The sequence below is a fragment of the Kogia breviceps genome, chromosome 4, assembly GCF_026419965.1.
Source record: "Kogia breviceps isolate mKogBre1 chromosome 4, mKogBre1 haplotype 1, whole genome shotgun sequence".
Classification (NCBI taxonomy): Eukaryota; Metazoa; Chordata; class Mammalia; order Artiodactyla; family Physeteridae; genus Kogia; species Kogia breviceps.
Window position 1 is genome coordinate 47,351,217 of NC_081313.1, and position 25,019 is coordinate 47,376,235.

The 25,019-nt window shown below is 38.9% G+C and overlaps 1 non-coding gene across 1 annotated transcript; it reads right to left on the reverse strand.

Annotated features, from left to right (window-relative positions):
- Positions 1–12,302: 12,302 nt before the first annotated feature.
- Positions 12,303–12,408, reverse strand: LOC131756464 (U6 spliceosomal RNA). The gene has a single exon (XR_009335646.1). It is a non-coding gene; the product is annotated as a U6 spliceosomal RNA (small nuclear RNA).
- Between the last annotated feature and the right edge of the window lie 12,611 nt (positions 12,409–25,019).

Sequence of the window (25,019 nt, forward strand, 5' to 3'; positions counted from 1 at the left end):
GCTGTGATATAAGTGGTAGGTATCTTCCCCGCTCCCTCCACATTTGTTAAGATCTCACACACGTCTTTCTGTGTAAGTTCTCTGTTCTATTCCACTGTCTATTTGTGTTGCCTTGGATTTTGTCTTACTCTTCTGCGTAAATTTTAAGAACAGCTTTCTTTATTTTTTATTTGAACAAAAGCTACGTTAAGATTTTGATTTGAATTGCCTTAAAGTTTAAAGATTTATTTAGAGAGAATTGCCATCTTTAGAATATTGAAGTGACCCTTTATGAACATGATATTATTTCTCTATTTATGTAAATCTTCCCTGTTTTTTAATAAAATTTTGATTTTTCAGTTTTTGTTTTTCACATATTTTGTTAGATTTATTCCTAGGAACCCTATAATTATTGTGGCTATTATAAATAGTATATATGTTTTTAAGTTACATTTTCTAATTGTAAATATAGGAATGTTACCCATTTTTCTGTAATTATTGTGTATCCTTTGTCTTTATTAAACTCAGTAATTTGTAGAATTTCTATGATTTTTTAACTGAGACAGTAATATCTCCTGTGAATAATTATAATTACTGAATCCTTAACCTTCAGCTTCTTACTCTATGTCACTCTGTTACGGATTTAACTTTTACCAGTGATTCACAAACTTTACTGAGAGCGAGGATTATCAAGATGTTGTTGAAATGAAGATTCCTGGAAATGTGCCTCCAGAGATGCTGATTTAGTAGGTCTAGATAGTGGGATACACAGTCTGCGTTTTAACACACACCGTATATGATTCGGCTATAGTTGCCCAGAGAGCTGCAGTTTGGGAAACTTCTTACATATAACCTATCTCTTCTGATATTTATTATTGCATCCCCAATGAAATGATAAACCCTTGATGGCAGCGATTTTATCTAATCTCTCTTGTATCCTTTGTGCCTAGAATAGTAGCCTACCAACAGTAGATGCTAAATAAGTGTGCAGAAGGTAAAAAGGAATTTTAGGAAAGTCATTGGAAGTACTTCGTGTGAAGCTGCTATTTAAATGCTTTAAAAATGTTTTCTCATGTGCATTTTATATACATTTAAAAGATATCTTTGGGGCTTCCCTGGTGGCGCAGATGGTTAAGAATCTGCCTGCCATTGCAGGGCACACTGGTTCGAGCCCTGTTCTGGATCCCACATGCCGTGGAGCAACTAAGCCCGTGCACCACAACTACTGAGCCTGTGCTCTAGAGCCCATGTGACACAACTACTGAGCCCGAGTGCTTCAACTACTGAAGCCCGCGTGCCTAGAGCCTGTGCTCCACAACAAGAGAAGCCACCGCCATGAGAAGCCCGCGCACTGCAACGAAGAGTAGCCCCCGCTCGATGCAACTGAAGAAAGCCCAGGTGCAGCAATGAAGACCCAACGCAGCCAAAAATAAATAAATAAATTAATTAATTAATTAAAAAAAATAAAACAATAAAAGATATCTTTGGGACTTCCCTGGTGGCGCAGTGGTTAAGACTCCGTGCTCCCAATGCAGGGGGTCCAGGTTCAATTCCTGGTCAGGGAACTAGATCTCACATGCATGCCGCAACTAAGAGTTCACATGCCACAACTAAGGAGCTGGAGAGCTGCAATTAAGGATGCTGCAAACCACAACTAAGGAGCCTGCCTGCAACAACTAAGACCTGGTGCAACCAAATAAATAAATAAAATAAATAAAAATAACAAAGATTTATAAAAAAATAAATAGAAGATAACTTTGCTATCATCAGAGGAAGAACAATGATTGCAATGTGATAGGTACATTGACTAGGTGACTACCAACCCTTACCCCAATGTGTCTATATCTTGTCAAGCTTAATGGCATCATTTCTTTTGGGCACTGAAAATGCAAACTATGAGTTTCAGACAAATCATCTTCTTTTTGGTATCCTTCTGTGCAGATATCTAAGACGTCTACAAAATTTATATCCCCAGGACAGGATATAAGTGAGATATAGAATGCAAATATCCCTTAAATTATCATAAAAATCAGTATTATAATTATCTTCCTATAAACCCCAATCATTTGAAAATGTTAATACAAATGGTTTTCCACCGTGAAGGATTGTCACTTACTGTGATTATGACATTAGCTCTGATTAATTTGATTTTAAATGTTATGGAATTGATTTCGTTGTTTTTTTTTTTTTTTTTTTTTTTTTTTTTTTTTTTTGCGGTATGTGGGCCTCTCACTGTTGTGGCCTCTCCCCTTGCGGAGCACAGGCTCCGGACGCGCAGGCCCAGCGGCCATGGCTCACGGACCCAGCCGCTCCGCGGCACGCGGGATCCTCCCGGACCAGGGCACGAACCCGTGTCCCCCGCATCGGCAGGCGGACTCTCAACCACTGCGCCACCAGGGAAGCCCTGATTTCGTTTTTGAAATAAATTTTATTTATTTTTGGCTGCATTGGGTCTTCATTGCCACACAAAGGCTTTCTCTAGTTGCAGCAAGCAGGAGCTACTCTTCATTGTGGTGCGCAGGCTTCTCATTGCGGTGGCTTCTCTAGTTGCAGAGCACGGGCTCTAGGCATGCAGGCTTCAGTAGTTGCAGCACTCAGGCTCAGTAGTTGTGGCACAAGGGCTTAGTTGCTCCATGGCATGTGGGATCTTCTCAGACCAGGGCTTGAACCCATGTCCCCTGCATTGGCCGGTGGATTCTTAACAACTACTCCACCAGGTAAGCCCTGGAACTGATTTCTGAATCAGCTATATTATCTGAAACTAAAGTGCAGCGGTTTATTTTGTGTGTTTGACCAATATCTTTTTTTAAAAAATATTTATTTATTTATTTATTTATTTATTTATTTTGGCTGCACTGGGTCTTAGTTGCGGCACATGGGATCTTGAGTTAAGGCATGCTAACTCTTAGCTGTAACATGCATGCAGGATCTAGTTCCCTGACCAGGGATCAAACCGGGGCCCCCTGCATTGGGAGCACAGAGTCTTACTTACTGGAGCACCAGAGAAGTCCCTCAATCAATATCTTGATATCACAAATTCCCGTGAAGGCCAAGTCTAAATAATATTTAATTAAAATTCTTATATATTTCATTTCATAATAAAATGTTTCTCAGATAGGAGAACTATCATAATTTATATCTTATTGAATGACTAAATAATATACCATCAAGATAAGGTATATCTTAATGATGTGCTTGAAACAAAACAACAATTAAGAAAGCAAAAAATTTTACATAGTAAAACTATTTAGCAGTCATGATTCTTTTGGAATTTTTAACATATACTATATTTGTACTATGTTACTCTAAATTTTATATATTGGTAACTGTTCAGTGTACCTTGTAGGTTTGTTTATTTACTTATTTACTTAGGCTGCTCTGGGTGTTAGTCGTGGCACATGGGATCTTCGTTGCCGCCTGCCAGATCTTCATTGCTGTATGTAGAATCTTCAGTTGCAGCATACGGTATCTTTAGCTGTGGCATGCGGGATCTAGTTCCCTGACCAGGGATGGAACCTGGGCCCCCTGCACTGGGAGCCCAGTCTTAACCACTGGACAACCAGGGAAGTCCCGTACTTTGTAGGTTTACAAAACAATTCAGCAGATGGAAGCTCTGTCTTCTTGGAGGAGTTACATTTGTACTTGGTTGATGTTTCACAAACTTACCTGATTTGCATAATCAGTGGAAACAAATGTTAAAAAACACAGATTTTTGGGGGTCCCTCAAATAGTGGTCCAACCCTACCTTGGACAGCTATGAAATAACCAATGGTAAGAATCTTGATCAGTATTTTTTTTTTCTCCATTAAACATTGCATATCTTTTTTCCCCTAGATATACCTGCTACTGAAGTGAGAACTTGTATAATTTATTATACATTCAGGATGACTGAGTAATCACTTGATTTTTGTGAAAGGCTTATCAATTTGAGATAAGAGAAGAAACTAAGGACACTTCTATTAATAGGGTATCACATAACATTTTGTAAAAATACTAGATTCATCATTACATTTTAAATCCTATGTGGTACACTAACAGTTTAAAAAAAATTTTGTTACTTTTTGGGTATTTTCCAGGAGAATGCTACTATAATAAAATTGTAATAAGTAAGCAGAAAGAGGCACCAGAGATTATGTTCTATCCACATGTGTGAACCTTAGCTGCCTACAAGAATATCAAAACAATCAAACTGTCTTTAATTGAAATGCACATTTTAAACTCTTACTGGAATGTTTTTATTTTACAGTTTCAGGATATCTTCCTATGAGTGTAACCTGTAGTCAGTTAATCAACGTTTACTGATCATTTGTCATAAATGACAGTAGGGGCCAGCTCTGAAAATCACACTGAGTGGAGATGGGCATATATGTGTTAGTAACTAATTTCTTTTTTTTTCTTTTTTTTTTTTTTTCCGGTACACGGGCCTCTCACTGTTGTGGCCTCTCCCGTTGTGGAACACAGGCTCCAGATGTGCAGGCCCAGCGGCCATGGCTCACGGGCCCAGCTGCTCCGCAGCATGTGGGATCTTCCTGGACCAGGGCACAAACCCGTGTCCCCTGCATCGGCAGGTGGACTCTCAACCACTGCGCCACCAGGGAAGCCCAGTGACTAATTTCTAAGTGAAGAAAAGATGTGTATTGCTTTATATTATCCATATTTCTTTTTCTTTTGCACAGATCATTAGGAGCTGACTGTACACACAAATGTAATTTAAAAGGTGTATCTTTCATTTCTGTTGTTCTTGGCTTTACGTATCCATTCTGTTGCATGTAAAACAAGTTCCCTATCTATTTCTAAATGATAAAGCAATTGCGCAGATAAAGTAGTCTAGGAAATGAGTGTGGAGTAGTTGTGGACTATATTCCTCAAAGCAGTTTGTTAGTCATTTGGTTTGTTACAACTTCATTCATTTCAGCTTTTTTCTTCTAGACTAGGCTGAGGAAAAATTAGACTTTTTCAGAAAGCTTAAAGAGTTGCGGGCAGGTAAGTGAAAAGAGTGGCGGGCACACAAATAGCCAGCTCCTTGTAATTTAAAAATCTGCAAAGGAATTAGCTCTTGGTACATTGAAGAAAGAGGTCTTGGAATGTGTGGTGATGAAGAGCATATCCATTCACAGTTGGAGCAGAAGATGGCTAGCTCTTCACTAGGTCAGCTTCTTCCTTCTCCTGGGTGCACAGCGGGGCTCTATTCCCCAGCCTTCTTTGCAGTTTGGGTGTGGCCCTATGATAGAGTTCTGGCCAATGGAATTCAGCAGAAGGGCTTGGCATTTCCTGGTCTGGCTCATTCATACTGACCAAGAAAGATCCTTTCTGCTGTTTCCCCTGCAGCATAAGGAAACCTTATGTTGAATGTGGTGGAGACACAAGATGGAGGGATCCTAAGTTCTCAAATTACCATTTGGAGGAGAGGGATTTTATATGAGCTATAAACAAATGTATATTGCATTAAATCTCAGAAATTTTGTAGTTCATCTGATACCACAGTTAGCCTGCCTCAACTGATATAACAGAATAGTACTGTTGGCCAAGGATTCTACCTCTCAGCCTGCAGAAAGCAGGAAATGGTTGCCTCTTCCTTTGGCCTCTCTGGTATTTGCTGGATAAGACCTGGCAACTTCTTTGGCATTCTACTTTGGACAGGTTTTCCTAACCCCACCTTTGTTATTGCAATTGCCTCCTAACTAGCTCTCTGCTTCTGCTGGTGTCCTCCTCTACAGTTTATTATCAAAACAGAAACCAGAGTGACCTCATGTCATTCTTCTCAACCCCCTCCAAGCTCTCCATTTGTGTCAGAGAAAAAGCTAACGTCTTTTTTAAAAAAAAATTTAATACTATATTTTATTTAACTCAATATATCAAAAATTTTCATTTCAACATGCAGCAATCACTATAAAAGTTATTAGCAAGCTATTTTACTTTTTTTATACTGTCTTCGAAATTCAATATGTGTATTACACTTAAAGCACACCTCCATTTGACTGTCTACATTTCAAGAAGCTAAAGTCTTTTCAATGACCTATAAGACCATTTCTGATCTGCCACCTCTCCTCATACCCTCTCTGTCCTTCTCTCCTAACACTCTCCCTTTCCCTTACTCTGATCTAGCCTCGAAGACTTCCTTGCTATTCCTTGAACAAAGCAGGGATGCTCTTGCCTTAGGCCTTCTGTGTTTGTTCCCTCTGCTTGGAATGCTCTTCTCCCAGACACCCCCATGGATTGTTCTCCCAGTCTTTGCTCAGAGAGGCTTTTCTGGGCACCCTATTTAAAATGACAACTCCTTACACACCCCATCCCCTTCCCTCTATTATTTTTCTCCGCAGCACTTAGTACCTTCTAACATGCTATACACGTTTTCTTTTTAACATTGTTCACTGTCTGTTCCCCTCCACACCCCTCTTAAAACGAAAGCTCCATGAGAAAGGATTTTTGACCTTTTGTTAAATTGCCAGCCTAGAGTAGTACTTGGCAAATAATAAATAATAGATACATTTTTGCTGAATGACTAAATGCTCTTATATAGATAAGCATCGTGTGCCAGAGGAGCACTAAAGGGAAACTCCTAATTCACACTGGGATCTGGCAGGGAAAAGGCTTCTGGAGAAACTTACTCTTCTTCCAGGACTGGAAGCTGATGCAGTTGCTGAGCATATGAGCCAATGGTCATTTTTTAGTCCTCCTCTTAACTGACCTATCAACATCATTTGACACAGTCGTGACTGTCTTCTTGAAGTGCTGTCTTCACTTGCCTTCCGGGGTACCACATTTGCCTGGTTGTTCTCGTACTTTCCTGGCCATCCCTTCTCAGGCTCTTCAACAGCATCTCTCCCCTCTAAATGTTGGAGTGCCCAGGGTTCAGTCCTGGTCTTCTTCTCATCTTTCTACACTCATTCCTCAGGGCATCAAAACTTTACAAAATATCAGGGCTTTAAATGCCATCTGTATACTCATGACTACAAAACATATATTTCTAAATGCTATCTCTTTCCTGAACTCCAGATCTGTATATCAGGTGCCTACTGGGAGAGCCTTTTGGATGTCTAAGTATCGCAAAGTTAAATGTCCACAATAGAGCCTCTGATATTTCCCCCTTGCCATGTGTTCCTGATGTCATTTAATGGCAGCTCTATTCTTTCGGTTGCTCAGGCCAAAAGCCTTGGAATTATCTTTGATTCTCCTCTTCCTCTCTGTCAATTCTACCTTCACAATTTAACCAGAACCACTTCTCACCATCCCCACTGCCAGCACCCTGAGACTACTTGGATTTTACGAGCATCTTTGCTTCTGCTTGTTGCTCTTCTTCAGCCAATCCCCACACAGACACCACGTGATCCTATTAAAACCTAAGTCAAGGGCTTCCCTGGTGGCGCAGTGGTTGAGAATCCGCCTGCCGATGCAGGAGACACGGGTTCGTGCCCTGGTCCGGGAAGATCCCACATGCCGCGGAGCAACTAAGCCCGTGAGCCATGGCCGCTGAGCCTGTGCGTCCAGAGCCTGTGCTCCGCAACGGGAGAGGCCACAACAGTGAGAGGCCCGCATACCGCAAAAAAAAAAAAAAAAAACCTAAGTCAAATCACGTCTCTCTTCTGCTCAAAACCTTCCAATGGCTTCTTATATCCCCCCTCAGGGACCTGCAAGGCCTTTCTTAACCTGACATCATCTCCAACCACTATCCCCCTAATTACTCTTCTCCATTTAGCTGTCTTGCTGATCCTTGGCTATTACATGTATGCTCTTGCTTCAGAGCCTTTGCACTTGATATTCTTTATCTAGAATATGTTCTTTCCCCAGACGTCTGCTTAGCTAGCTCCCTCATTGCTTCAGATTGCTTCAGTCATTACTCAAAATTCATCTTTTTCAGTGAGGATTTTTCTTGGCTGCCCTATCTAAAAATTTAATGTGGGTTCCTGCCCCCACTTCTCATTCCCTTTGTCTTTTTTTCCCTCCTTTTCACTTTTCGATAATGTATCTTATTTTCATATTTACCTTATTTATTGTCTTTGTCCTTCAGTATAAGATCATAACTCTCACCTTTTAAAAGATGCATCTCTCTCCTCCCATTTCCATTTCTTCAGTCACAGTTTTAAAGTCATGCTAGTAACACTCACTTGCAATGGAAATGTTTGAGCATAGCAAAGGATTTGGTCTGTTTTGTTCACCAGCACATAGCTTGCGCTTAAACTCGCTATGATGAATGGATCAAGAATTAATTAGATCCAGTAAAACTGTTTCCTTAGCGAGTAAGTGCTCTTCCAAACCCAGGAAGAGTTAAAGTTTTAGAAGACGCTAAAAGGGGTCAAATTCATAGTTTGATACTTTCATGTTAAATGTAGGAATAAGTTAGTAATTATTGATAATGATTATACATAATATTGTAAATATTAAATATCTATAATTATGATAGATACTTGTAATTATAGATTTTTTTTTTTTTTTTTTTTTTTTGCGGTATGCGGGCCTCTCACTGTTGTGGCCTCTCCCGTTGCGGAGCACAGGCTCCGGACGCGCAGGCCTAGCGGCCATGGCTCACGGGCTTAGTTGCTCCGCGGCACGTGGGATCTTCCCGGACCAGGGCACGAACCCGTGTCTCCTGCATCGGCAGGCGGATTCTCAACCACTGCGCCACCAGGGAAGCCCGATACTTGTAATTATAGATAATGAGTATTTAGGGTTTAAAATTTTAGTATTCAGGAGAATCAGTAATATTAAGGAATTCGACAGATCAGGTTTATGATTCCATTTTGTTTTTTCTTTTTTTGGCAGTACGTGGGCCTCTCACTGTTGTGGCCTCTCCCGTTGTGGAGCACGGGCTCCGGACGCACAGGCTCAGTGGCCATGGCTCACGGGCCCAGCCACTCCGCGGCATGTGGGATCTTCCCATATCGGGGCTCGAACATGTGTCCCCTACATCGGCAGGCGGACTCTCAACCACTGCGCCACCAGGGAAGCCCCTATTTTGAGTTTTATCATTGAATTCAGACTCATGATTTAAAGGTTAGAGATGTAACCATTTAAAATGTTTATAATCAGTATTAAATGCCTGAAATGAAAAGTTGTTTTAGTGCATTTGTAAGTTTAATTTATTGGATTTATAAGAGATGTTTAAATTATTGGAAGCTTTGTATGTTTATTGGTCTGGTAAGGTATTTGAAGTGCTTAAAAACATCAATTATTAAAATTATCAATGCATTTTAAGTGAATTTGAATATGTTTGTGAGTAGGACTTACGGTTTAAGAGAAGCTGAGTTCTACAGTGAGATCCACTCACACCTACTAATATAGCTATAATAAAAAAGACAGACAATAACAAATGTTGTCAAGAATGTAGAAAAATTGAAGTTGGAACTTTCATATGTTGCTTGTAGGAATGTAAAATGGTGTAGGCACTTTGTAAAACAGTCTGACAGTTCTTCATAAAGTAAGATGCAGTACACCTGAAACTAACACAATATTGCAAACCAACTATATACTTCAATAAAAAAAGGTAAAATGCAGAGTTGACATATGACTCAGCAGTTTAACTCCTATATGTATACCCAAGAGAACTGAAGACATATCCACACAAAAACTTGTATACAATGTTCATAGCAGCATTATCCATAATAGCCAAAAAGTGTAAACAATCCAAATGACCATCACCTAAGGAGTTGATAGATATAATGTGGTATATCCATACAATGGAATATTATTTGGCAATAAATAAAGCATGAAATGCTGATGCATGCTACAATATGGATGAATATTGAACACATTATGCTAATTAAAAGAAGCCTGTTACAAAAGACCATATATAGTAGGATCCATATATATGAAATGTCCAGAATAAGAAAATCTATACAGACAGAATCTATAGAGGTTGCTTAGTGCTAGGGATTTTTAGGGGATATGGTAAGTGACTGCTAAGGGGTATGGGATTTCCTTTTGGGGTGTTGGAAATGTTCTGGAATTAGTGGTGATGATTGCATAACTCTGGCAATACACTAAAACCACTCAATTGTTTATTTTTAAAAGGTGATTTTTTAAAATGGTGTGTGAATTATATCAGTAAGAAAGAGAGAGGCTTCCCTGGTGGCACAGTGGTTGAGAGTCCGCCTGCCAATGCAGGGGACACGGGTTCGAGCCCCAGTCCAGGAGGATACCACATGCCGCGGAGCGGCTGGGCCCGTGAGCCATGGCCGCTGAGCCTGCGCGTCCGGAGCCTGTGCTCCGCAACGGAAGAGGCCACAGCAGTGAGAGGCCCGCGTACTGCAAAAAAAAAAAAAAAAAAAAAAAAAGAAAAAAAAAAAAAAAGAGAGAGAGAGAAGTTGAGTTCTTTAACTTCAGTTGATTGTTATGCTTAAAATTTACTAGATTTACAAGTAGAATAACAAGATTTATAAGATGAATTTGCTGTATTAAATAAAACAAGGTTTTAAATTTGCAACTTTAGTAACTTTATTATTAACTTTAAGCCCAGTCGTAAAAATGCAAAAATGTCTTAAAAATGTAAATTTGAAAGGAAGCTTGTTCTGAGTAACTCATTCATTTGAGACAGTTCTAAGGAGAGAGGTTAGGAGGAAAGAGGAAGGAGAGTATATATGAATACAAAACAGTACAACAGGCTCTAGGTTAGATGTGCTTATATTAAATATTAAAGAAAAACACAAGCTTTTAAAAAATGTCAGTCAAAATGGATCTTGAGAAATACATGCTTTAAAACTCTTTCCTGGGACTTCCCTGGTGGTTCAGTGGTTAAGACCTTCCACTGCAGGGGGTGCAGATTGATCCCTGATAGGGGAACGAAGATCCCACATGCCATGCACCGTGAAACAAAAGCTTCTGCACTTTCCTTTGGTTTTTAACTTGCCCTTTAGAGCTACACATAAATCTTTATACTATAGGACTGTTCTTCAGATATTGAATGATAGTTGTCATGTCAACAGCAGACTTTGTTTTCTCTGGGTTAAATGGCTCTTGATCCCTTTGGCCATTTTCATATGACTTGATTTCATGTCTCCTGCTCATTCTAATCTCAAATGTACTTCAAGGAATTAGAAACGAGCCACAATACTTTATATGTGATATTATTTTTTCTTGTTTATGAATCTTATATGTCTATTAAAGTAAATTAAGAGAACACTGGCTTGGTGTATTAGGCTCTAGTTAACCACCAGATTTTGTCTCATAGTTGTGAAGTTTACCTCCTTTTGCAATTGGTATTTTGGACTTGTGTCAGGACTGCGTTCTGCTGCAAGTAACAAAAAGCCTAAAGAGAGGCTTAAATAATTAGGGGTTTATTTTTCACACACATTAAGAAGACCAGAGGTACATATTGCTGGTATATTGTTAGTTCAGTGGCCTAACACTGTCAAGCCCTATTATCATTGTCATTCTTTTGTCCTTTCTTGTGTGCTTGTCCCCCATGGCTGCAAGTCAAATATCACCTCTGATACTGAAGGCACGATGAAGGAAGAGAAAGAAAGGTGCCAGTTGTCTCTGACCTCTTTAGAAATGAAAGTTACCCCAGAGAAGTCCCTGTATGTTTCTACTTATGTGTTTCCAGAAGTGTGTCATCTTGCCATTCTAAATTGCAAGGGATGTAGGGAAAGTGAGTATTTAGCTGGATACACTGATTCCCCAAGCAGAATTTGGGTTTCTCAAGAAGGAAATGGAAATAGATATCGGGTAGACAAAGAACAGTATCTGCCACAGGTCTTCAGAGTAGGATTTGACATTTTCACTTTCAATTAATTGAATTTGGCATATCATTTGTTCCAAGCTGTTAAAATAATTTAGATCCTATGTCTGTCATCCATGATATTTGTCATACCTCATAGCTTAGTGTCATATGCAAATATCACCACTGCCATTAATATCTTTATTGGTCTTCCCTGGTGGTGCAGTGGTTTAGAGGCCGCCTGCCGATGCAGGGGACATGGGTTCGTGCCGGTCCGGGAAGATCTCACATGCCGCGGAGCCGCTGGGCCCATGAGCCATGGCCGCTGAGCCTGCGCGTCCGGAGCCTGTGCCCCGCAACGGGAGAGGCCACAACGGTGAGAGGCCCATGTACCGCAAAAAAAAAACCCCAAAACCCAAAACTTTATTAAAAATCTGGTGCTGAGGAAAACAGGGCTGAGAATGGAGCCCTCTGGCTCCTGATCTTTTGTCATAAAAATGTGTAGATAAGCTTGGCATTTACAAGGTCCTCAATAAATATGTTGAATGAATAAAAGTTGTAATGACAAATACCTAGAAATTGGTTTCGAGATTGGTTTAATTGCCAAGCTATGTTACTTCCCTGAGCAACATGGGCTGTTGGTTTATGTTGAATCACTTCATTTCTTCTTTTTTTAATGAAATGTTTCACAAATTTTTGTGTCATCCTTGTACGGGGCCATGCTAATCTTCTCCACATTGTTCCAATTTTATTGTATGTGCTGGTGAAGCAAGCACAGAGTCACTTCATTTCTGATAGCCTTATCAAAAGCATGCTACAAATTAGTATGGATATATTTCTTCCCTGTGTCATCACCTGATAAGGAGCAGGTGACTGTCACCCCTGAGAATACATGTGTTAATACCTGTAACTTCCCTCTACCACCGTAAATCCTTTTTCATAAATGTTGAAACATGAAGACATGTAGCAGATCTCTTGTTCATGATGTTCTATACTTTTATCTACATAAACGGTCACAAGTAGTACACTCGGTAGGATGTAGACCACTTTTTGACTCTCCAGCCATAAACATTTTTGAATTGCTTGTCAACATCTAAAAATTGTATTTTCCCATAAATATATGGATTTTTTCACTTCTCTTGAATAATTAGCATTTCTAGTTTCAATAGGCCCACATTCACACATGTCCTAAGTTAGCTGGAGCTGAGTAGTCATATGACATGGGCTGTTAGTTGTTCTCCTATATTTGTTTTCCTTTTTGTCAACAGTAATTGAGTTCCCACTTTTTAGCTGAGCACATGGCCACTTAAAGACCCAGCTTCCTTTTCAGTTAGGTCTGACCAGGAGTTCTGGCCAATAGGATGTTACTGAAAGTGGTATGTGAAAGAAAGAGTGTCCTCAAAGGGAGGATGCCGTCTTCTTTGTTTTCTTTTTTCCTATTGGGTGGAATGTGAATATAATGGCTAGAACAATTTTGTTGTATCTCAAGGGGGAAGATGCTGATAGAGGATGTGAGAGCAATAAGAAAGTACCTAGTTTCCTGATGATCTCAGAATCAGCATACTGCTGAGGACTGCCTTCCTGGACTTTCATCAAAAGAAATGGAATTTATATTTTATTTATGCTATGTTATTTGAGTTTTCAGGCAAATCTAATCCTAATCATAAAAGCTACTGCCTTTGAGCAGGTATACTCAGGTTTATCACAAATCCCACCATTATGCAATAACTCCCTAATATTGACCAGGAGTTGCCATTTATCATATCACACTTTTTCTCACCATTAAAAATGGAAAAATGAAAAACTGACATAGTCATGTGTTTCAAAGGAAGTTGAAGAGCATATGTCATTGTGGAAGTAGAGACTATTCCTACATGACTATTCCTACATGACATGCAGTCACACCAACTATTAATGCACACTGTATTAAATATGACTTCAGAAGCTATTATGAAACCTACCACAGTAAGAAATATACCCAGAAAAGTAAAGACATGTTAATGACAAACTTAATGAACAACTTAATGGACTGAAAACAAGGACTGGAATTACAGCAATGACAATGGTGTAAAATGTATTAAGTAAAAAATATGTTCTTGGCATTAAAACCTTTTGCCAGTGATGGGTTTATGAAAAGGTTGATTGCAGCAGAAATTGTGTCCTGAATAAAAACTAACATTTGCAAATATAAGTTTAACCTCATGTAATATTTCTTACCATGCTGAAGCTGGAATGAAGGGATTTACAGTATGAAGCAGCATGAAAAGGTTAAATCATTTACAGTTTTTTCCCCTTCCAGCCAATGAGTGTACAGATATAAAAGATATAAATACCACCCAAGTAGCTATAGTCATGTGTGGTATCTGGAAGGCTTTGTTTGAATTGTTTTTGAACTTTGTGCCAGTAATAGGCATATCAGAACATTATTGTTGCGTGTTGAGTGAAGTGGGTAAACAGGGCCGCAGGAGGTGCTTCAGCAAGTCAGAGCTAATACTGGACTTTTTTTTCAAAACTGAAGTCCATGCTGGCAGTTTGCACAAGTTATACAATAATATGTTTATTTCATAATTAAATAAGAATAAAATTTAATTTAGAAAAAGAGAAAATAAAATGAATATAGCAATGAATACTATGAAATGAATGTGCTACCGTGGTTTGAACCACAGGAGACACGCCAATGCTTTCCTTCCTTGGTGAATTGTATGCAAAGTAGATGTGGTGTGAGAATGAAGGTTTTTTTTTGGATGTTTCTAAGAAATTGGTTTGTGTTATCTAAAGAAAGTGTCAGCTGAACCCATCAGTGAAGATTTATTCAAAGATTGGGACTCCGGGTGACATTCACACTCTATTTCTCTACAAGTGTGTTCGTAATCAATTACACAAACAAATCATTCCTTTTATTCATCTAATTTCTAACCAAACAGTGCCTTTGGGAAACTCACTAAGCCACAAAAATATCTGGCCTTTAATATGCAGAAATCATTTTCCAGAAATTTAAGTGATGATTACCCCTTGTGGAGCTAAGAACTGAATTCTAAGTTATTTGATTTTGAAATTTGTAAAAATAAACTTAGATCATTTTGCCTTTTCTCAGCTAATATTGATAATGTGAATAAAGAGCTAAAAAATGGAAGTTAGTATACTAAAGTGTAGTTCCAAAAACTAACCAGGAACTGAATTCTATAAATAACTCAGATATTTTTAAAATGCAAAAAAAACCAAAAAACAAAAACCTGAGTGAGGAATCTATGTTTTGGATAAACGGTATCTGTGAAAAACTTAACATTATTAATTTGAATAAAATTAATATTGCTCACAGATGATGAAGAAAAAAGTCACATTTCTCTGGTTCAAGATAAAAAAATAATGAATTATAGAAGAAATGCATAACGAAAATATTTATTAGTATTTGAATTTATATCAAAATTTAATCTCTAATATCATATATTTATGTTACATGCTTATAGAAAAGTGCAATAAAAATAAATGATATAATTCTCATATTTGATTCTCGTTACACCACCCCTTCACTCATTTACCATGTTCTGCTGGCCTTTGTAAACATTTGAGATTGTGAGCCCTCATCTTGCCTTTCTTGCATTCCTTCTGGATACAAAGATAATCAATGCCCTGAGCAGGTAAAATTTCCAAAAATATTTGTCATTTTTCCATAAAGGGGGTAGACAAGAAAAGAAAGCCCAGAACTTTAGAGCCAAAGGCAATGGAGAAATTCAGTGTAACCATAATATTACCAGGTGGAAATGGGCTAGAGTTGGAGAAGACCACGTAAAGAAATCTGAACTTGGGCTTCCCTGGTGGCGCAGTGGTTGAGAGTCCGCCTGCCGATGCAGGGGACACGGGTTCGTGCCCCGGTCCAGGAAGATCCCACATGCCGCGGAGCGGCTGGGCCCGTGAGCCATGGCCGCTGAGCCTGCGTATCTGGAGCCTGTGCTCCGCAACGGGAGAGGCCACAACAGTGAGAGGCCCGCATATCACAAAAATAAAAATAAAAAAAAAAAAAAAAAAAAAAGAAATCTGAACTCAAGTTTCCATAAAGATCCCCTAATTTTGTTTGGCTATTGAGACTCACATAGCAAGTTTCTGTTATATCAGCAGCCCTCTAAAGGATTCAGGGAGGATCTATGATAGGTGTACAGACCAATAGCAACCTTAAGAAAAGGACACTTTGCCATTGGGTGAGAAGAAAGACTACAAGATTAATGCAATACCCAAGTTGTTAACTAATATTTAATAACAAAATTTCATACATAGTTAATTTAAATAATAGCATAATCAATTAAGTATTTTATCATTTGTAAATTATGAGTGAAATTGTTATTCTGCACTTAAGTGCTTGGTAATGGTGGTGTTCACTAATAAATTACACACATATATATATATATATGGCATCTTCTATTTGCCAAGCAGTGTTCTAAGTACTGAGGATACAGCAGTAACTAGAACAGACAAAATCCCTGCCCTCATAGAATATACATTCTAGAAGGGAGAGAAGGATAAAATAAATAAGCAGACCATGTCCTGAGGAGGTAAAATTTGAGAGAATTTGACAAGACCTCAGAACCCAATAATTATGAGATTTTAAGTAACAAGAGTTCTATTAGCTGAACAATTATTATATGTAAGAACTTTATTTCATTTACCTTTACAACTCTGTAAGGTGTATTTTATTCCCTTTCCACAAATGAAACTAGCTCAGGGAGGCTAACTTGCTAAATCAAGTGGTGGTTCCATAATAATTTGGATGGGAACTTCACAAGTTTCAGTTTAGGCAAAATACATGTTAATTCCATTAAAATTTGAGTGTTTATTCAGTATAAGATAATTCATGAGCCTTTTAAAAAGACACTCCACCTTTGCCTTCAGTGAACTTCAGTTAACCTTGAATATAAACCTCTACTTATTTATGTATTTCACACAGTGAATACCATTTTAAAATGCTTTCTAAATATTACAATGTGTGATTTTGGAACAGGAATGAATTTGACAATTTTCTACTCCAGTTTTCTGTCCCTTCTTTTTTTTTTTTTTTTAAACTAATGGAAAAAAAGAAAGTAAAAAAATAGTATTCAAATTTCACATGTTTACTTGGTAGTAAAACTAAGATGAAGACTCAGGTCTTCTGATTTCCAGTCTATTTATGATTTATTTCTTTATGAAACCAGTACATTTAAAAAATAAACTTACCATTCCTTAATGTTCATAGTGATCATCACTGAGTTATTTTTAATATATTTTTCCACAGTACTTACTGAAACTCAAATTTTTTCATACATAATATATAAAAAAACATTCAAACCGTACAATAAAAATAGTTAATAGCTCAATTCTCAAAGACCTATTAGGAGTACTATTTCCTCATTTTAGCACAATATTAACAGTACATTTATATAGATGATACACAGTTTCACAGGACAGTGGATAACGCTACTATACAGCTGAAGAGAAGCTGGAGAGTGGAGTGTCAGCCACCTGGGAAGTAGCAGCTCTCCTGTTCCTGCTGGTGTTTGAACAGGAATGGGTTAGCAGGCCCTAGTTTAGTACTGTTTGCTCTCTTGCTATAATGATTAGATGAACAAAGGAGAAGTGGCTTGTGCCAATCACTCTTGTGCCACCTCAGACAATCATTTGTTGCCTTCAAGAGCTGACCACCAGTGCCTAGGAAACAAAGTCACTGGTTAGGCCCAAGGCTACAGATTCTCTGCAATAACCACTGGACAGACTGTCAAGGCATAAAAAATAAGAGGAGCTTGAGGAATTTGGTATTAAACAATGACTTGTGTTTTTAGTGATAAAATAACAAACCAAGTTAAGACTGTGACATTTATTTAGTTCCAAGCCTAGGGAGAGCAAAGACTGGGAGAGCTGTATTAACCCACTAGTACAAAGTTTATGAGTATCCTCATAAGGATAAAGAGGAGTGGTTTGTCAGGAGGATACAGGGCATTTGTAGATTCCCACACACAGAGAATTAGAGAGGTCACAACACAGTTGTTTGTCTTATTATTTCCCTTAGATTTTTTTCTATTTTTTCATTGTCCAATTTTAAAAGCAGAAAAATAAAGAACTAGATGGCAGCAAAAGAACTATGCCTCCCGTATTTGAGGATGTTGCTGATATTCCAGTAAGATAGACAAGCTTGCCTTACCAGAAATGACTTGTAATAAATTCTAGGCACCAGGGTTTAGTACAGTGATCAAGGCAGCACAGAAGGACTATACATATTTTTTGCAGAGAAAAGCCATATTCATGATTGAGCTTTGTTAGATATGTCCCCTAAATTTAATATTTTTTCCAGAGCTAAAACAGAAGAAACAACTCTATTAGATTTAACCTTCAGATGTCTAGAACCTTCATCACAATACAAAGCAAAGTGATTATTTTCCTTTCTGTAATTAGCTTTCCCTGCTATACTTTTTGAAAGGAAAAATCGCAAGCATGCTAGGCTTTTTGCCAATTTCATTTCTGGCATGGTTTGACTGATTTTAAGTTTACTGTTCTAATGATACTCAAGAGTTTTAAAATTCAGGCTCAGTAAATAGGATCTGAATATACAGAAAAAATTATGTTGGAAAAAAGGAAATTTATCAGTGTGTTTGTTTATAAAAATTAAAACTTATAGAAATTCTTTTTTTTTTTTTTTTTTGTACGCGGGTCTCTCACTGTTGTGGCCTCTTCCGTTGCGGAGCACAGGCTCCGGACGCGCAGGCTCAGCGGCCATGGCTCACGGGCCCAGCCGCTCCGCGGCATGTGGGATCCTCCCGGACCGGGGCACGAACCCACGTCCCCTGCATCGGCAGGCGGACTCTCAACCACTGCGCCACCAGGGAAGCCCAAGAAATTCTTTTCTAATCTTCAGTTGTTAACCATTTTTATGGAAACAACCAAGTATTAGTATATGATAGAATAGTAATGAAGTATGAGTTAGAACTATGCAGCCATTAGGTTTAGTGACTTTTCTTTGAAAGATAATTGAGATTAGTTTGAGACAAACTGGTTTTATTATTGTCTCACTGAGACTTTAAATAACAGAGGCAAAGGTTTTTGTTTCTTATCAATAGTAGGCTCTCTATACTTTTGTGTCCTTTACTGAAGAGTCTTCATTTTGAGGTTATTTTTATCTGTTAATACAACTTTTACAGTTTAAGGGTGTCTTCAGAGCTTTCTTTAAAGGTTTTTATCTAGTTTAAATGGGGCTTTTTAGTATAAACTGAAGAGAAAGAATGCTTCAGTTGAAGATCTTTTTTTTTTTTCTCTATTAAGGTATTTCCTCAATTAATTGTAAAGAAAAGACTTGGCAGGAAGTATAAAAAGCTTATCTATGATGCTGTTTTTGGACTTCCTGTTAAAACATAGATTTAGGGCTATGTCAATAAAACGTGTGTTTATTCTTTCTATATATTTTTAAAAACTAGGCATTTCACAGGTGTACCATAAATGACTTTAAAACTGGGATCAATTTGAGGTGCAGTAAACAACTGGCATATGTGTCCTTTGAAATACGGCAGGATACAAGCACTTTATATGCCTAAAAGACACATACTGTTAGCCAAGTCACCATGGAAGGAAAAATCTGTAAAATGTAAAAGGCAATGGAGAGAAACTGCAGGTGATTACTACCTTTGTAATAGGTTCACTGATATATACTGTCAGTAAGATTGGACAAATACCAATTGAATGAAACAATTAAAAAGAAGTTTCAAGTAGAAGCCTCTATAGATTGTTCCTATTTCTCCAAGTGTTTAAAAACAAAACAAAACAAAGGTGTAGGGTGGGGAGGAGAATAAAACAATAAAGTCTCTCCTGATGATAACACTCAGGCCTGAATTAGTGACCTCACAGGTCAAATGCAAAATCTCGATGTACAGAATAGAAACCACAAAACAAGTATTTACTGAGCACCTACTAAGTAGCAGGAACTGTTCTAGGATTAAAAAAAAAAAAAAAGGTGAGCAGGAAGGATAAGATAAGACTATGAAGGAGAGAGTAGACTTTACATGCAATTATTAGGTCATGCAGAGAAGGAAAAAAAAAAAAAAGAGAAGCAACAATTAAACAAATATTAGAAGAAAATATTCCTGAGCTGAGGGAAGGCTTGAGGCTTCAGATTGAAAGAGGTCACAAGAGGTCCAGGAAGTGAGGGGGGAGGGGTAGACTTATCAGACATCTGATAAAAGTAAGGAACTCTAAGGATAAAAAGAAAAAAAAAACAAAACCCTCAGAGTTGACAAGCTTTTAGCTATAAAGAATGAGTTCCTCACAAAGGGGAAAAAAATCTAACTGGTTTTATTATAAAATCCTAGTCTGCAATAATAGAAGCTAGAAGACAGTGGATGTAATAGTTACAGGCTAATGAAAGAAAAGGTCTACAACCCAAGAATCCTACCCAGCAAAATTACCATTTCCTCTGCCAGAGGAAAAGATGATATTCAGTAACTAAAGTGTATCACCCAAATACATTACCTAAGGAAGATATAGTGCAGTTCACAATCTTTACCACTGTACATGTGGCCCTAAACAGGGGAATGGCTAGAAGCAAATGGTGGTACCTTCACAAGATGGAGTATTGTGAAGTTAATAAAAAGAATGACTTCGTGTTTGTAGCTGGGATTTCTTCTAAGACACGCAGACATGGAAATGAAGGATAGTTTATACTCAAATATCCCTAGAACCAGGAAGCATGGCACACCATGCCATGAAGAGCCACACGGGGAAGGACCAGGATCAGTCAGGAGGCAGAGAGGGAGAGGGTACAGCATGGCCTAGAGTCTTTATTAACATTTTTTGTGGGAAGGAATTGGGGAGGCAGGGCAGGTACACTGAGTAAGTTTGGGATTGGATATTTTGAATAATTTCAGTAGACTGGGCTACAGGGCTGGTTCCTAGCTGCCTGGTACCTGGCTCTGGGGTGAGTTAAGGCAGGAGGAATACTAGCTCGGCATGTGAGAATTTGATAAAGGGGATGGTTGGGGGTGTGGACTCTGGATTGGTTGTCTTGTATACTATAGGCATGCTTCCAGGGGGGTCCTCTGCTATCTCTGGGCATTAGTTCTGGAAGGGGCAGTGTCACCAGGATCGATCAAGGATCCAAATGCCACAGTATCAAGGATACAGAAAATAAGAACATGTAGTCAATACAATGGGCCCTGTGACGCTCTGGCGTCATATTAAGGAATCCCTGGGGGTGATACCAGTGGAGACTTTTAGCGAGCAGGGCATAAATTGCACTAACACTGTAGAAAACACTTTACCAAGAGTAGAAAGGAAGAACACAAGTAGAGGTGTAAGGAGTCCTTGCAGGCCAGCCTATAACTAGATTTTCTATTATATGGCATTAACCAAGAAATAGGAAATTCTTGGGGTCTCCAACAATATCTAAGTGGAGTTGGAAAGTGTGCTAAAGGTATGATATATCAAGGTAGCAGGTCCAGAAGTTGTTCTGTTGGACAGTATGAAATGATACATTAGTAAAGTGTATGTAAGATTAGTGGGATTGTGTGTAACCAAGGAGAAAGAGTGGTTGTGGTGATCATGGTGGCAGGCACAAGGTGAGAGTAGGAAAATGCCTTGGGAACTAGGTGGTCCTCTCCCCAAAGTGCTGAAGGATTTGACTAATATGAGGCAAATGCCTCCAGGAAAAGCAATAATCTCCATTAATTTAGAACACAGATAGCAGTAACCTCTACTAGATCTCTCTTTAGGCACAGGTGTGAGGGGTGTGCCTTTTGGCAAAGAACAAGGAGTAGGATCATGGGCTAGCAGACAGTAGATCAGAAATGTAATGGGATCCCTAATATCGAAGGAAGAAAAGCAAAAATGTCCTGTGTCTAATTTGTGCCTTAGGAGAGGCAACCCATGTGTTGCTGGAAGCGAGGTTTTAGTGTCAGAGTGAAGTCATCTCCAATGATGAGCACTTGGGCGAGGAGATGCTCTCTGGGATATGGGGCTGGGGTATCCTTTTCAAGAGGGTATCCACTCGAGGTGATGTGGGGTCTCACATTTACTATGTTTGGGTCTTCAGATTGTAAATTAATGAAAGTATACAGACCAATAGCAATAAGACCAACAGTCAACAGGAAGGTGAGCAGTTGCACTGAGAGGGTTTTTGTTTTTGGTGGAAGTTTCAGCTCAAATGGGTCTTCTATCAGGTAAACGGCTGTCTAGTATATGGACAATTCGGTTAATGTGCCCCTTGATCTGGTCTCCAGCCCTTCTGGGATGAGGGAATGATAAAACATTTATAAAGATATGGGAAGACATTATAAAAAGGGTCTCATGTACAATGAGTCTTTATATACGTGGAGGCAATGCACATCCCCTTTAAATACAAGGGGGACAGAAAATTTTTAAAAGTTGGTGTGAGGTGTAAACTGGCCAAGGGCCCTTGAATTAAGAGAGATTAAGGCCTAGAGCAAGATAGAGACCCATTTAGGGGTCCATTTACCTGAGTGGAATTTGAAAAAGAGCCGTGTGAGACCATTTTGTCTCTAAATTAAACTGGCTATCTGATACCTACAAGGGATGTGAAAGTTCTATGGAATACCTTTTCCAAGAGATTAGCATTGTGTAGTTTTAGAAGAAAAATGTATATCTTAGTTATTATCAATAACATCTGTAACTCTAAAAGTAGTATGGCGTGCAATTGGAAAGGCCTTGTATTGTGGCCTAAATATATATGGAGATATGTGATTTTGATTTATATTTTGGACATCTGTGAGGCAAGAGAGTCCCAGTTTTGTTAGTTTTTTTCTCCCTTAAAGGGACAATTTTAGGCAACGACCCAACAGTTTATAATAAATGTGAAATGAGGCTACTTGTTGGCCAGGGCATCCAGCAGTTTGGTTGAGTGTGTTGCTTCTTGGGTCCCATCCTTTATTAGGGACATCCTGGCTAAGAGATGGAAAACAGCAACATTTCATTGAGCTCCATCATGTATGATGGTTAGCAGTGCCATCTGCATAGTCTATGTACTCCCATTGTTGTTCGTTCAGTTAATCGCAAGTGGATTCTGAGCAGCAAAGTGATCTGGGAGAGGGGTGACATCCTCCAGCACCATGGCATTTAACAAGGGACTGAGGACAGAGGAAGCCACCTCCTCCTGCAGGTAGAATATGCCAGAGAGCTCAGGTTCGGCTCCATCCGGTCTAAAGAGGCCATGGTAGCTGTGCCGAGTTTCTGGTGTATTGTTTCTATGACCCAACGCTTAACAAGCAGTTGGGTATGAAAGGTCACAGGCTCAGAGTCTGTGATTTCCAGAGAGCTCAGCATGTATTTTATTTGTTGTTTTAATGGAGCATAGTATAAGGCTGAGAGGGCAGTTTCTTGCATCATAAGCCCTTGGACAACTTATGGCCATCCTACATGGTCTAGAGATGGAGGTTCCTCAAAAAACTAAAAATAGTGCTGCCGTATCATCCAGCAATTCCACTCCTGGGCATATACCCAGACAAAACTATAATTCGAAAAGATACATGCACCCCTATGTTCATAGCAGCCTATTTACCTAAATGTCCATTTACAGATGAATGGATAAAGAAGATGTGGGATAAATATATATATATATATATATATATGTATATGTATACACACAGACACATATATATATACACACACAATTAAAAAGAATGAAATAATGCCATTTGCAGCAACATGGATGGACCTAGAGATTATCATACTAAGCAAAGTAAGTCAGAAAGAGACAGGCAAATACCATATGATATCACTCATATGTGGAATCTAAAATACAACACAAATAAACATATCTACAAAACAGAAACAGACTCACAGACATAGAGAACAGACTTGTGGTTGCCCAGGGGGACGGGGGTGGGGGAGGGAAGTATTGGGAATTTGGGATTAGCAGATGCAAACTATTATATATAGGATGGATAAAATATAGGTCCTACTGTATAGCACAGGGAACTATATTCAATATACTGTGATAAACCACAATGAAAAAGAATGTGAAAAAGAATATATATATGTATAACTGAGTCACTTTGCTATACAGCACAAATTAACACAACATTGTAAATCAATTATACTTCAATAAAATTAAAAAAAAATAACATTGGATATTGAGTATGGGGGCCCCAGTGGATGGGACCACATTATTAACATTGTAGTAATCCATCATAAGGTGCCATTTTAATCTTATTGCTATATAAATTCTTTAGTATATTCATTTAGTATATAAATTTTGGATTTTCAATTGGATCAAATTATAAAACTCTGCTTTAATATTATATTTATGCATATATTATTCATTTACCTTTTATTTTCTATTTTTGCTTTTAAATCATTAAGTAATCTACAATTAGCATTATGTTTGCTAGACTGGTGTTTGCTTAGTACCTAAGATTTAAAGTTCCTGTTTTTTCTCCCCTTGAGCTTGTATCCACCTAAAGTGGCAGTCAATTTTTCTGTTCTCTTCCCGCTTCAGGCTTTTGCACCTTGAAGGTGCAGTCTTTACTTTCTTTTTCTGGCTGTTAAGAGGAAAAAAGGGAGGCTGAAGGGTCCAGGTGCTTCTGGGCAACTTACCCCCGGGATTGCCCATGTCCATGGAATCATCAGTCCCTTTCTTACACTGCCACCTTTTTTTTTAAAACTTACAGAATGGCTTGTACCTCTAGATGACTAAAACTTTTCCTTTTTTTTTTCTGTTGGGTGTTTACCCGATAAGCTCCTATTGGTCGCTAGTAGCCTCTCTGTAAGCAACACCCCCCCCTTCTCTAGGGTGTCCTAATCAACCTTAGAGGGGCTAGGGTCTACATCTAGGAAAGCAACGGTGGCATCAACTTCATCTTTTACATTTTTTGTTTTGAGCATGAGACTCTTTGCATGTTGATAAGCAGCAGCTCTTATGAGGGCCCATATGCATGGACCAGGGCTTTGTATGTTTAAAATTAATTGGATCAACTCTTCAGGTCTTGGCAGGGGGCATGCTGGAACCAGGTGCTCCTTTCCCCTCCTCTCCTTCTTCATTAAACACTGAGCCACGGTCTCCAGGGATGGGACCTCTTATACCCTACTAGGGTGGGGAATGGATTGCTTGCGACAGCAGGAAGCAGACATAGCAGAGAAGCTTGTGACCTGAACAATGCTTGTGGGGAGCCACGATCTCCTGAGAAGGCCCTCACACCAAACCCACAAATGGCCTACAGCACATAGGTGAGTGCTCAGGTGGAGCCATCTCCAACTACTTTGAGGAACAGGCTGAGACTTGACTCAGAAAAGCTCAGAGGGGAAAAGGAAAATGGTTTATGGATGCCTACAGGAACATGTAACGTCGCAGACACCAGGCACTGATAAGGCCTCACTGGTTGTCGGTGCTGCCCGGTCAGTGGATTAGACTCATCCCATGGCACTA